Below are 15,793 nucleotides of genomic sequence, written 5' to 3' on the forward strand. Positions count from 1 at the left end.
AAATTATAAGACATCTTGCATCAAATCTCTCGTAGGGATGAAATTTGTATAATGATAGATTGGAACATTTTCTATCATATACAACTCATTGATTCACGCAGGAGTAAATTGTACTGCTTTACCTCGTACAAAGAAAACTCCTTGGGTAATTCCATGTAAGTTTGCATAGAATTTCTTCACTACTGGTACAACAACTGCAGTGGTAGTGTAACACAGAACTTCCCATTGTCTTTGTACAATGATTTTATCAATTGAAGAACTTAGATTAATCAATCTGTGATTGATGAAGCCTCTCTCCATGATAAGACTCTTCTTTACAATAACTTTGTCGTATAATCTTTGCGAGTCAAAACCGATAAACTTTCTTCTATTTAAAACTCCATATCTAGAAGTATTTCTGGAATTGGAGGCCATGGAATTCGAAAATAGGACATTTCAAGTTGTTAAAGGTAGTTTTCAGGACTTCAAAACTCCTCCTGACAGTTATTACGGAGCGAAAACCTGTCAAAATTTGCCAAAAACCATCAAAAATAGCAAAACTACTCTCAGCGTTGTCAGAGCTATCGGCGCCCATTCTGACGTCGTCGGCGCTTGTGGCCAAAAATTGCGAAATTTTTATGATGTTTCAAGAGTAAATAAGAGTAGTAGAGCTTAATACTACCACAATTTAATGATAATTTCAAAAAAAAACTACTATAATCGCGATAAAAGTATATATATATAAGGGTTGCCTCCCATTAAGCGCTTGATTTAATATCGTCAGCCTGACATACCATTTGGTTAGTTGGGCTGACTTAACATCAAAACTTCTTTAAATTGTGGTATATTCTCTTTATGTATTACGGTATGTTTCCTTCATAATAATGTTTCAATCGATGCCCATTAACTTTAAATATGTTTCCAGTGTTAGGATCTTTAACAACAACAGTTCGTAATGATAAACTTTAATCACTTTAAATGGTCCTAACCATTTGGATTTTAGTTTTTCAAGAAATAATCTCAATATTGTATTATATAATAAAACTTCTTGTACAGGTTCAAACTTCTTTTCAAAAATCTTTCGATCATGCCATCTTTTCATTTTCTCTCCTCAAGTTCATTGAGTTGCAATAATCTTTTCTCACCAGCATCCTTTAAATTAAAATTAAATTCTTTAATAGCCCAAAATGCTTTATTCTCTAATTCTACTGGTAAGTGGCATGTTTTTCCGAAAATAAGTCTATTTGGGGACATTCCTATGGGAGTCTTATAAGCAGTTTTGTGTGCCCATAATGCCGTATCTAATCTAGTAGACCAATCCAATTTATAAATATTTACAGCTTTTTCTAAAATTTGTCTAATTTCACGATTTGATATTTCTGCTAGACCGCTAGTCTGAGGATGATAAGTGACACACCTAAAATATATAGTATTTTTAGACACATTTTTATACCTATTATTGAGATATTGCACTTTAATGGAATGTATTTTTGTGTTTTTCTTACAGATACAAGCAAAATGGAAAAAAATGCTTAAAGGAGTAACAAAGGATCAAATTTGGAGCAAAAAGGTGAAAAATTGTGCAAAAGAGTTTTGGCGCTTAAGCTCCATATTCGGCGCTTAAGCATCAATTAAATAAAGAAGGTCGCGCCTAAATGCCGAGACCCCGCTCTTAAGCGCCAGTGGCGGTTACTATACTAGTAAAATCAATTTTCACAATTTTTGAAGAGGTTTTTGAGGCACCTGTTGGCTTAATAGGAGGTTGTAACCACCATGGATGAAAATAATCATAAAAGGATGCATCTCTTGGGCAAATACATTGAATCAAGACACATTTTAAGGAGATCCCAAGGCACCTCTTGGAAAACTATAAAAGAAAGAAGAGAGGACTTAGAAAAGAGTCCTGAAAATATTGGCAAGTTTTGAAAGTTCTTCTCTGGGGAGTTAGTTTGGAGAGATTTTCAGGAACCACTTGTTATTTACTTTATCCTTTTTATTATTTTATTTTGAGTGATTGTACAAGAGAAGAGATTTAAAGGAACTTCAAGAGTTTAGTGGAGAACTTGAGATAAATTTTTATCATTTTGTTTAAGACTACTTTTGGTTTTAATCGAAACTTGTTGTTGGTTTGACAATGATTTCTTCTTTTAAACTAAAAAAGTGTGGTTTTATTTTTTCCATGGATTCTGAGTAGTTTTCTTTATCTTTCTTATTAAAATGATAAGTAATTAAGTTTTGGATGGAAGTTGTGGAGAGAATTGATCTTTAATGTCGGAAGAACTTGTGATGATTTAAATCCATGCACTTCATTTATTCTTTATTTGGCCAATTCAGATGTTAAAATTTATTGTGAGAACATGTAAGAAATGGGCTGGTATTGTTTCATTCAACAATTGGAAAGAATCACATGAGGCTGTATGAATGAGAATGTAGTTCATATGATTAAGATCAAATAAATTGGGAAATATTCATTAATGGGTGTAGAGTTACAGGACTTTAAAGTGATAGGTTAAAACGCCCACCTTGGTTAATTATTTTAGGTTCTGATACAAGAATGTTAGCCCTCAGTTGGAGGAAATTGATGGAACTCTAGAGTGAGAGCTAGTATCTTACCTGCCTAGCCGGTCTTCAGAACTATTCAAACTTTAAATTAGTCAATGTTCTTTACAGCATCTCTAGTAAGGGTAAGAATATTATTGCTCCTATTTAGCACAACACAATTTACATACTTCCACAATATAATTACTATACTTATTACTGATTCATGATAAGAAGAAAGATATTTTCATATTAAGTACTTTTCTTCTACAAAAACATTAGTTATCTTTTTAAGCTGTTATTATTTTGTTAAAATATCAAAAATACCAAAAATATTTAAATTTTAAATTCCTAAAAAAATTGTAAACTTTCCTTACTATGAAATGTTTTTATTTTAAGTAATTATATTTTTAAAAATAGAATTTTTTTCTAAAAAGTGCATATTGCATAATCTTCCCTCTGGATTTGAAATTCAGGTCTTAATCAAAAAGTCTTACATTACTTGATAACGATAGGTATACTTGCGTAGTATCCCATTATAAATATATAAAAATTAAAAAGTTAAATTTTTATTTCTCTTCAGGATCAAATTTTTAGTTTTGTTGCAAAATAAGGAAATATAAGTGAAAAATACCATCAGAACTATTGTTATACTGTGCATAAGCATTAAGTTAGGATCAAGTTTTTGACGTCGTTGCCAGGGAAGAGAACTAAGTAAATTTCTAATTTTTAGAAAGTCTTATTTAAACTTTAAATATTGTATATTATTTTGTATGTTTTATTTTATTTTATTTTATTTTAGTGTATGCGTAGTTCAGGTTCTGAATGACTAGTGCCCTATGATTCTGAATTAAAAGAACTATTAAAAAAATTCTGAAAAAACCAAAATATTAAAAATCTTGAAAAATCCAAAAAAATTACAGAAATGGCAAACCAAAATAATCAAAATGCTGAAATTCATCAAGAGTTTACACCTTTAAGAGATTATGCCAACCCTTTTGTAGATGAACTTCATTTTAGTATTCAAAAACCTACTATAGTGGCTAATTCATTTGAGCTTAAACCTGTTATTATCCAAATAATATCAAATAATCAGTTTGGGGGATCACCAACTGAAGATCCAAATTTACATCTTATTAATTTTCTAGAATTGTGTGCTACATTTAAAAACATAAGACTTAGGTTATTTCCTTTCTCACTGAGGGATAAAGCTAATATGTGTTGAATTTGTTAGCACCTAGATCTATCAGAACTTGGGGTGATTTAGCACAAAAATTAACTTAATTTTTAGAAAGTCTTATTTAAACTTTAAATATTGAAGAAAGATAAAGAAAACTACTTTAAGAGATTATGCCAACCCTTTTGTAGATGAACTTCATTTTATTTTATTTTGTATGTTTTATTTTATTTTATTTTATTTAATATTAGTGTATGCGCAGTTCAGGTTCTGAAGGACTAGTGCCCTACGATTCTGAATTAAAAAGAACTATTAGAAAAATAAGAAAAATAAAAAAAATTAAAAATCTTGAAAAACCCAAAAAAATTATAGAAATGGTATTCAAAAACTTACATTAGTGGCTAATTCATTTGAGCTTAAACCTGCTATTATACAAATGGTATCAAATAAACAGTTTGGGGGATCACCAACTGAAGATCCAAATTTACATCCTACCAATTTTCTAGAATTGTGCGCTACATTTAAATATGATGGTGTATTAGATGATGCCATAAGACTTAGGTTATTTCCTTTCTCACTGAGAGATAGAGCTAAGATGTGGTTGAATCTGTTAGCACCTGGATCTATCCAAACTTGGGGTGATTTAGCACAAAAATTCCTAACTAAATATTTTCCACCATAAAAAACAGCAAAGCTTAGAAATGATACATCTTTTAATCAGTTTGAAGGGGAATCTATTTATGAAGCATGGAAAAGATTTAAAGAACTCTTAAGAAAGTGTCCACACCATGCTATACCAGATTGGTTAATAATTCAAATTTTCTATAATGAATTAGATGGATCTCTTAGATCAATTATCAATGGCACTGTTGGTGGTTCATTGATGTCAAAAATGTTTCATGACGCTTACACTTTAATTGAAGAAATGGCTACCAATATTTTTCAATGGCCTTCTAAGAGGTTAAATTCTAAGAAAGTAGCTAATATTCATGAAACTGATGCATTTACCATGTTAGCAAATCAATTTTTTATAATTTCAAGGAAGTTAGACCAATTTGGAATGAATTTTTCTCAACCAATTTCCATGATTGAAGAGAATTCATTAGGCCAAATGGTAGATTCTCAAACATCATTAGAGACTTTGAATGCCATAAATAAGAAGCAGAATAACCAATATTCCAATTATTATAACTATGTTGGAAGAACCATTCCAACTTTAACTGGAATAACAATTCGGGTGGTAATAATCAGCAATGAGGGAACAACCAAGTAAACCCATTGGGAAACTAGCCATTGGGAAACTAGAAACATTGGGAAACTAGAAAAACCAAGGGAATAATAAGTATAGATCTACTTATCCTCCAGGAATCAACAGTAATACACAAATTTAGGATAAGAAGTTATCTAACTATAGATCTACTTATCCTCCAAGTTTTTATAGTAATTCATAATTTAAGGAGAAGAAGTTGTCTATAGAAGAAGTGGTGTTACAAATGGGAAATCAGCTAGAAAGTCAAGGAGCTACAATTAGAAATATTGAGAATCAAAAAGACCAGAAATAAAGAGCAAGTAACAACCGTTCAACTTAGAAGTGAAAGTGAGTTGGAAGGTAGGGTTCAAAAAGAAAATGAAGTAGAGAGAGAAGAAATTGAATAATCAAAAGAAGATGCTCTAAAAGATTCAAAAATACCTATTTCTCCGCCAAAAATTGATTTAGAAAAACCACCACCTCCATTTCCTCAGAGGGTACGACAACAAAAGTTGGATAAGCAATTTTCAAAATTTTTCGAAATATTTAAGAAGCTTACAATCAATATTCCATTTGCTGAAGCCTTAGAACAAATGTCAAGCTATGTAAAGTTTATGAAGGATATTCTCAACAGAGAAATGAAGTTTGAAGATAATAAAACTGTTGCACTTAGTGAGGAGTGCAGTGCTATAATTTAAAAGAAACTTCCTGAAAAGCTTAAAGGTCATGGTAGCTTTACAATTCCATGTGCAATAGGAGATAGATTTTATGGGAAAGCTGTATGTGATTTAGGTGCAAGCATTAACCTTATGCCATTATCAATATTTAAAGGATTGGGATTAGTAGAAATAACCTCTACTATTGTAACTCTGCAGTTAGTGGATCATTCAATAACCTATCCTAAAGGAGTTATAGAAGATGTCATAGTGAAAGTGGATCAATTTATCTTTCTTGTTGATTTAATTGTGCTAGATATGGAGGAAGATAAAGAGATACCTATCATTTTAGGGAGACCTTTTCTAGCCACAAGAAGAGTGATGATAGATGTACAGAAAGGGGAATTAATAATGCACATCAGTGATCAAACTATTACTTTTAACATTTCAAAATAAATGAAATACTCTGTAAAAGATAAAGATGATGAATGCTATAGAATGGTTGTTATAAGATATCTGAGCGAATGACATTTCAAGACTACTTATGAAGAAAAATCTGAAGAAAAAGATTTGGAACACGAGCAAGAAGATGAATTAGATCAATGTGTAAAAATTTTTAAGAAAGATTCAAGTTATGTTCAAGAAAGTTTTGAAATTTTGGACACGATAGACAAAGATAAATTATTTTGTCCATCTATTGAAAAACCTCCAGAACTTGAGTTGAAATTACTTCCTGAACATTTAAAATATGCCTTTTTAGGAGATTCCTCTACTTTACCTGTTATAATTTCCATGAAGTTAACACCAGAAGAAGTTGAAAGTTGATAAAAATTCTGAAAATTTTTAAGAAAGCCTTCGGATGGACAATTGCTGATATTAAAGGAATCAGTCCTTCAATTTTTATGCATATAATTAATCTGGAATAAAACAACAAACCTGGGGCTAATCCATAAAGGAGACCATAAAGGAGATTAAATCCTATTATGAAAGAGGTAGTTAAGAAAGAAATTTTAAAGTGGTTAGATGCTGGAATTATCTACCCTATTTCTGATAGTGCATGGGTTAGTCTAATTCACTGTGTTCCTAATAAAGGAGTAACTGTAACTGTGAATGAGAATAATGGGTTAATACCTACTAGATAAGTTACAAGGGTGGTGAATATGCATTGATTATAGAAAATTAAATCTTGCCACTAGGAAAAATCATTTTCCACTACCCTTTCTAGATCAAATATTGGATAGACTAGCTGGGCATAAATACTTTTATTTTTTGCATGGATATACCGATTATCACCAAATTAAAATATCTCCTGAGTATCAAGGGAAAATAACATTTACCAGTCCTTATGGTACTTTTGCTTTTAGAAGAATGCCCTTTGGTTTATGTAATACCCCTGCTACATTTCAGAGATGTATGATGACAATTTTTTGTGATTTAATTGAAAAAGGGATGGAAGTCCTTATGGATGACTTTTCAGTGTTTGTAACTTCATTTGACTCATTTTTAGAACATTTATCTAAAGTTCTTAAGCACTGTGAAGAAACAAATTTAGTTCATAACAGGGAAAAATGCCAATTTATGGGAGCATGAGGAATTCTATTAGGCCATCAAATATTAGAAAATGGTATGGAAGTATATCCTGCTAAAATTCAAGTGAACACTAATTTACATTATCCAACAAATGTAAGGATAATTAGGAGTTCTTTAGGACATTGGGATTCTAAAAGAGATATATTAAGGACTTTTCAAAGATTGCTAAGCCGTTATGTCATTTACTGGAGAAAGATGCAATTTTCAATTTTGATGAGGAATGCGTAAAAGCTTTTAAATTATTAAAAAAAAATTAATCGCTGCACCAATTATTGTTTCACCAAATTGGGAAAACCCTTTTGAACTTATGTGTGATGCAAGGTAAGAAGGATCATTTTCCAATATTCTTTCTAGATCAAATGTTTACAAATATATGATAAAATTTTCAAAGTTATTTTCTGGATGGATATACTAGTTATCACCAAATACAAATAACTCTTGAGGATCAAGAGAAAAAAACTTTTACCAGTACTTATGGAATGTTTTTTTAGAGGAATGCCCTTTAGTTTATGTAATGCCCCTGCTACATTTCAAAGATGTATGATGGCAATTTTTTGTGATTTTGACAAAGATGTATGATGGCAATTTTTTGTGATTTAATTGAAAAATGGATTGAAGTATTTATGGATGATTTTTTAGTGTTTGGATCTTCACTTGATTTAGGTTTAAAACATTTATCAAAAGTTCTTAAGCCTTGTGAATAAATAAATTTAGTCCTTAATTGGGAAAAATGTCAATTTATGGTAGCAGGAGGAAGGAAGAAGAAATGTATTAGGACATAAAATATCAAAAAATGATATGGAAGTAGATCTTGTTAAAATATAAGTGATCGCTAATTTACCTTCTCCAACAAATGTAAGGGAAAATATGAGTTTTTTAGGATATGCTGGATTCTACATGAGATATATTAAAAGATTGCTAAGCCTTTATGCCATTTACTGGAGAAAGATGCCATTTTCAATTTTGATGATGAATTTCTAAAAGCAATGCAATTTTTAATTTTGTTGAGGAATTCCTAAAAGCTTTTAAGTTCACTGAACTAATTATAGTTTCACCAGATTGGAGAAAACCTTTGAAACCTTTTGAATTGATGTGTGATGCTAGTGATTATGTTGTTGGAGCTATTTTAGGACAAAGATATGATAAAATTTTTAAAGTAATTTACTATGCTAGTGAAACTCTTAATGAAACTTAAATTAAATATACAACAACTGAAAAAAAGTTATTAGCAATAGTATATGCCTTTGATAAATTTAGATCATATTTGATTGGAACTCATTTATACAACAACTGAAAAAATGTTATTAACAATAGTATATGATACTTAATGAAAAAGAAGGATGAAAAACCTAGACTTATAAGATGGATTCTTCTTTTACAAGAATTTGATTTTGAAATAATAGATTGGAAGGGAACTGAAAATCAAATTTTTGATCATTTGTCCAGACTTGAATTAGAAAAATTACTATGTTTTGAAAAAGAAATTAATGAATATTTTCCTGATTAAAAACTGTCCGGCATTAATGAGTGGCATGTTCTGTGGTATGTCAACATTGTGAACCTTCTTATTAGTGATACTATACCCTATGAAATGACATACCAACAAAAGATGAAATTTATATCTGAAGCTAAGACTTATTTTTGGGATGACCCATTTTTATATAAACAAGGGAAGGATGTGATTATTTAAAGATGTGTGCCTTTAGAAGAAAGTTATGAAAATATCCAAAAATGTCATAATTCTAATTTTAGGGGACATTTTAGTGTTGATAAAACAATATACAAAATTTTACAATCTGGATTTTATTGGCCTACTATCTTTAGAGATATTAATGTTTATATCAAAACTTGTGATAGATGTCAACGTGTAGGCAATGTTTCTAGAAGAAATGAGATGCGCCTCAACTATATGCTAGAAGTTGAAATATTTGATGTTTGGGGATTAGATTTCATGGGACCATTTATACCATCTTTCAAAAATTTATATATGCTGTTAGTAGTGGACTATGTATCCAAATGGATAGAAGTTGTTGCTTTAACTCGATGTAATGCTCTAAGTGTTACAAAGGTTTTAAAAATGAACATATTTTGTAGATTTGGGATACTCAGAGTTATCATAACTGAAGGGGGAAGATCATAGGATTGCTACTGCTTATCATCCTCAGACAAGTGGTTTGGCTAAATTATCTAATCGAGAAATTAAAATAATTATGGAAAAATCTGTGAATCCAACAAAAATAGATTGTTCAGTTAAACTTGACTATGCTTTGTGGTCTTATAAGACTGTACATAGAACTTCTATAAGAATGTCCCCATATAGACTAATATTTGGGAAAGTTTGTCACTTACCAGTTGAACTTGAGCATAAAGCATTTTGGGCTATTAAGGAGTTCAATTATAATTTAAAAGATGCTGGTGAGAAAAGATTATTATGATTAAATGAGCTTGAAGAGATAAGGAATTAAGCTTATGAGAGTGCTAAGATTTATAAAGAAAAGATAAAAATGTGGCATGATCAAAACATTCTTACTAAAAATTTTCAGCCAGCGCAACAAGTTTTGCTATATAATGCAAGTTTAAGATTATTTTCAGACAAACTTAAGTTCAGGTGGATGGGCCCATTTATTGTGATAAAAGTTTATCTTTATGGAGCTGTGGATATTAAAAATCCTAATTCTGAGAAAATTTTTAAAGTGAATGGACATAGACTAAAACCTTATTATATAGGGGATTAGCATAAATATAATGATGGAATGATCTTGGGTCAACCAGAATGAGCACTGGTTACGCCAGGATGACGACGTAAAACTAAGCTCTTTGTGGGAGGCAACCCATAGTTATCAGTGTGCTTTTGCTTTAATTGTTGTTTTGAGTCTGATTAAGAAATTTGGGATAATATTTTTGAGTTTATTATGTGCTAGTAATGATTTTTAGACTTTATTTAGTGACTTAGGCAAGTTAGAATGAGAATTTGGATGTTAAGTTGACTGGTGCAAAATATGTGCACTAGTGCTTAAGCGCCAGATTCGGTGCTTAAGCGCGACTATTTAATCACATGTGCAAATTTTAATTTCTAGAAGGTGTAATTGCAATTTAATTGCAATTTATTTTTATTTCTAGTAGGGGTAACTATAATTTAGTTGGAATAAACGTGTCTTGGCAGTTTCTTGTCGTGCCTAGAAGTTATGAGGGGGTTTGTGAAGGAATTTCACCCTGGGTTTGTGAAGGAATTTCACCCTGGATTATTTTTAGCACTAAAAGTCTAAGAAAGAGAGTGATTTAGAGAAAATACCTTCATGGGAGATGGATTTGAAGAAGAAGGATGAATCCATGAAGAAGAAGTTCATTAGTCAATGTGCATAAGAGATGTATAATGGTTTCTTCATCGTTAGTATTGAAGGGATATCAGAGAAGATGAACCAGATGAAGAATACTATATCTTTATTAGAGACTAAGGTGCTTGAATTGCATTCTCATCTAGAACATATTGGGTGGCAACTTATGATGCAATTTAGCCATACCAGTTATGTAGAGGAACAGGATAAGATGATGTTCCTTAAGGAAAAGTGGATCAAAGATGACAGTATTAGAGCTCGTCACCACCGTTTGTTTTATCAACTCTATATTCCTAGAGAGACTACTGAGAGACAAGAATTTGTTCCTTCTAATGAAGAGTGGCATTAAGTTAAGTTATAGGAATTGTGTGTTTGGAGTCACGATTTTAAGTGTGTTAGTGTTTATGTCTTGTGTTTAGTTTTTGTGTCACTTATGTGTTTAATTGTAAATGTGTGTTACGTGTTTTGTACTTAGGAAAATTTTCTCATCCAAAACTATTTGGAGAGAGAACTAAGTGTTAAATGTGTTTGTACTTGTTTGTGAATTAATATAAGTTTGTTTTTGTGAAAATTTGTGTTATTTTTAGCCTCGAATTGAATTAATTATTATGGAGAATTTTGAGAGAGAAGGCAGTTATAGGAAGTAAAAATAGTCATTTGAGTGCTATGTGACCATTTAGGGGCGGTTTACTTAGGCTAATAGTGCATTTTACTTATAATTAAAAATTTTAAAAATTGTGCATTGGCGCCTAAGCGCCACATATTGCGCTTAAACGCAAGCCAACCCGAGAGCCAGACGCCTAAGCGTCACTTACCCGCGCTTAAGCGCTGGTTCACAAAATCTGTTCGCAAACGGTTAAAAGTGAATTTTTGGTCCAAAAATGCCATTTTTAACACCTCATATCGTCTTCCCCAACTCGAGTTCGTGACTTTGAGGGCTAAGGTAAGTGAAATTTGGAGATTTCTTGATGGAATCAAGTGAGATTTGCTAGATCCAAGTTCCTTGAGGTAAGAGCTTTACTTCTACGCAAAAAATTTTTATTTTCACCATATATTTTAAGCACATTTGGAAGATTTCAAAAATTTACTATTCATGGTGAAAAGTGAAGAAAAATCTATGGAAATTGCTTGAGAAGTTTAGGTAGTGCTTTTGAAAGTTTAGTTTAGTGATTTAAACTTGATTTTTAAAGTTATTTTTGGAATTTATCAAATTTGTAGAATGACACCAAGAATGAAAAGGAGCAAAAGAAAGAGCTCATTTGATTAGAGCAAATTTGTCAGTTCAAAAGCTCAGGATCGATATAGTGACGCTCTACAGTCATGAAAATTGATTCAGGAGCGATGTTTTAAGAGTCTAGGTGGAGAAGTGAAAGACCCGATAGTCCGGTGATAGTGGGAACAATTCTATTGTTCCTCTGTTGTTGCTATAATTTCTGTTGTAAGGGAGTTTTATGCAAATCCTAGAGGCTGAGGACGATCGAGTTATGGTTCAAGGGATGTTGGTACCTTTTACTCCAGAGGTAATCAACTTATCTTACCATTTACCATAAAAAATTGTGTTTTTATGCAAATTATAGTCCTACATGTTTTTATGCAGATGAGATCATATCTTATTTGACTGTTGGAAGAGGACTTTGGAAGATTACAAATAATTGGATGAGATCATATGTTGGAAGAGGACTTTGGAAGAACTTTGGAAGATTACAAATGAGAGCAGAGTAAATTTTCTAACGTCAAAGTTGTGTGCACCGTCAAAGGCTTGACATTATTTTATATTTGCTCGTTTGCTTCCTACAAATCATCTAAGTGAAGTGACCAGAGAGAGTGAAGTTGAATTATTGTATTCATGAGGGAAAGCCCATCAACATAGAGGCATTGATTTATCACACTATCATCAGTTCAGCTGCTGCTGCTACTACTGCAAGTATGGGATTTGCTTCCTTGATATTTTCCTTATAGCATACTGGAGTAAAGTATGACAGTTGGGAGGAAGTTTTGTTTCCTCTGAAGCCCATTATAAAAGTGAATGTAAGGACTTATTCGGAGCATTTGATTTTTGGCTTGAGAGGATGATTTTCCAGGAGCTATGGATTAGAGACGTCTGCTGCATCTACCTCTGTTGCATCTTCATCAAGACCATATGCTTCACGTGCTTCTACATCTCAAGGTGAGTCAACTGAGACTCAAGAGCAGTTATTATGATGAAACATATTAACTATCCCGCTGATAAAGTTCAAAATCTAGAACATTTTGCTGAGCATACAAATAGATATAATAGGAGAAAGAGTGACTTTGAGGAGAAATTATACCCAGCTCTGGAGGGCCTGATTAGAGATGACCCAGGAGTGGTATTTCCTCAATATCCTCATTATCTTGACTATGAGACTAAAGAAAAATGGTGCAGTGGGGATTCTGAGAGTGGAGAGGAGTAGGATTCAGTAGAGATGAGAGAGTAGAGATGAGAGATGATGTGTTGGACTTGATTTTGTTTGATGTATTGTTATGTTTGTGTTTTTTTATGGACTCTGTGATACAGTACTACTGCAGATGCAGTTATATCATGTTGTGGACTATGTTTTATGTTGTGTTTTGAATTTTTATGTTCTATTGTTGTTATGATTGTTGTGTTAGATAGTATTTTATTTTTAAAATTTTAGGGTAGTAATTATTTTTTTTTTAGTACTGTGGATTGGTTAGTTTAGAACTTAACTTAATTTCATGTCTTTTTTTTTTAAGTTAAAAATCTTGCTAGCTTAGATCTTAATTTTAAAATTCAAAAACTGCTACCCTGTTATTTTTCTTTTATCATGTTACTGTGTTGTTTGCTTTTATACCCACAGTTTAGAAGTTTATTGAATCTCTACATGTTAAACTAAAATAAAATGTTAGAAAATTTGATCAAAATTAATTTTACTCCTGTCTTTAGCTTTATACGTGTATAATTAGGATGTAAAAATTCCTATTAGCATGTTATTTCAATTTTCTTTTCTGCCTTTATAATTATCTGATGCTAAACTGTTTAATCTGTTTAAAAAAATTAAGTTTGGGGGACGGATGAAAAAAATTTTCAAAACTTAAATTTTATTTCAAATGAACTACAAATGAATTTTTAGAAATGAGTAAGAAAATTTTGTTAAAATTTTATGTAATGAAGAAAAACTATAAGTTAAAAAATTTTTAGTATAGAAAATGATTAATATAAGTGACTTCCTTTTGAAAGAAAAATTGTATTTTTGAAATATTTAGATAATTTAAACTTTAATTTTTAATACTTACATTCTTTTACTAAAATGATTTTTAAAACTATTATTATATTTATAAGTAAAAGTTTTATATCAAGACTTCACTTTAGAAAAGGAGAAGGGAATTCAAAATCATTAAAGCCCTATCTAAATATAGTAATCCTTTCCCAAAAAAGAAAAAAAAAGAAAAAAAAAAAGAAAAAAAAAGAAGAAAAAGAAAAGGAAAATGAAGAGAAAAAAAAAGAAAAGAAAAAGAAAAGAAAAAGAAAAAAAATGAAAGGGAGGAGAAGCTTGACGATTAGTGTTAGTGTTTAATCAAAAATTAGTTCTACATTTGATCTTTGTAAGGTATAAGACTTGCTAATATTTTAAGCTTATAAATATAATATAGTAAGCAAAATTATTTTTAATAAAAATTTTTAAGTAGGGAAAATAAAATAACTAAAATATAAATTTAGAGAACCTACAACATTTCTCAATTAGATAGGAACTCATATTTTCATAGTTCTTAACATTAAAAATTTTCAAACTTTAAGTTGGTCTCATTTACTAATTATTTTTTCTAAGTTGGACTACTATATTTTTAAATCTAAATTTTAGTAACTCTAAGAAAACTAATATAGATTTTATTCATATTTGGTTTTTAAAGATTGAAGTGTCATTTGAGGACAAGTAATATTTTAACTTTGGGTGATTTTGATACACCTAAAATATATAGTGTTTTTAGACACATTTTTATACCTATTTTTGAGATATTGGGATTTAATGGAAGGTATTTTTGTGTTTTTCTTGCAGATACAAGTAAAAATGGAAAAAAATACTTAAAGAAGTGAAAAAGGATCAAATTTAGAGCAAAAAGGTGAAAAATTATGCCAAAGAGTTTTGGCGCCTAAGCGCTAGATCCGGCGCTTAAGCACCTGTTAAACAGAGAAGGCCACACCTAAGCACCGAGACCCCGTGCTTAAGCGCCAGTGGAAGTTACTAAACAAGTAAAATTAGTTTTCATAAATTTTGAAGAGGTTTTTGAGGCATCCATTGGCTTAATAGGTGGTTGTAACCACCATGGACTAAAATTATCATGAATGGATGCATCTCTTGGGCAAATACATCGAATCAAGACACATTTTGAATAGATCCCATGGCACCTCTTGGAAAACTATAAAAGAAAGAATAGAGGACTTAGAAAAGAGTCATGAAAATATTGGCAAGTTTTGAAAGTTCTTCTCTAGGGAGTTAGTTCGGAAAGATTTTCAGGAACCACTTATTTACTTTATCCTTTTTGTTATTTTGTTTTGAGTGATTGTAAAAGAAAAGTGATTTAAAGGAACTTCAAGAGTTTGGAGGAGGACTTGAGATAAGTTTTTATCTTTTTGTTTTAGACTACTTTTGGTTTTAATCAAAACTTGTTGTTGGTTTTATAATGATTTCTTCTTTTAAACTAAAGTGTGGTTTTGTTTCCTCCATGGATTCTGAGTATTTTTCATTATCTTTCTTATTAAAATGATAAGTAATTAAGTTTTGGATGGAATTTGTGGACATTGATCTTTAATGTTGGAAGAAGTTATGATGATTTAAATACATGCACTTCATTTACTTCTTGATTTGGCCAATCAAGATGTTAAAATTTGTTGTGAGAACATGTAAGAACTAGGTTGGTATTGTCTCAATTAACAATTGAAAAGAATCACATGAGGTTGTATGAATGAGTTTATATAATTGAGTGCAAATAAATAGGGAAATATTCATGATGGGTGTAGAGTTAGAGGACTTTAAAGTGATAGGTTAAAGCCCCCAACTTGGTTTATTATTTTAGGTCTTAATACGAGAATGTTAGCCCCCAGGTGGAGGGAATCAAGGGAACTCTAGAGTGAGAGCTAGTATCTTCCCTGCCTATCCGGTCTTTAGAATTATTCAAACTTTAAATTAGCCAATGTTCTTTATAGCATCTCTAGTAAGGGTAAAGAATAATATTTCTCCTATTTGACACAACATAATTTGCATACTTCCACAACAGAATTCCTATAATT

This window comes from Phalaenopsis equestris, unplaced genomic scaffold (assembly GCF_001263595.1).
Source record: "Phalaenopsis equestris unplaced genomic scaffold, ASM126359v1 Scaffold001062, whole genome shotgun sequence".
NCBI classification, from domain to species: domain Eukaryota; kingdom Viridiplantae; phylum Streptophyta; class Magnoliopsida; order Asparagales; family Orchidaceae; genus Phalaenopsis; species Phalaenopsis equestris.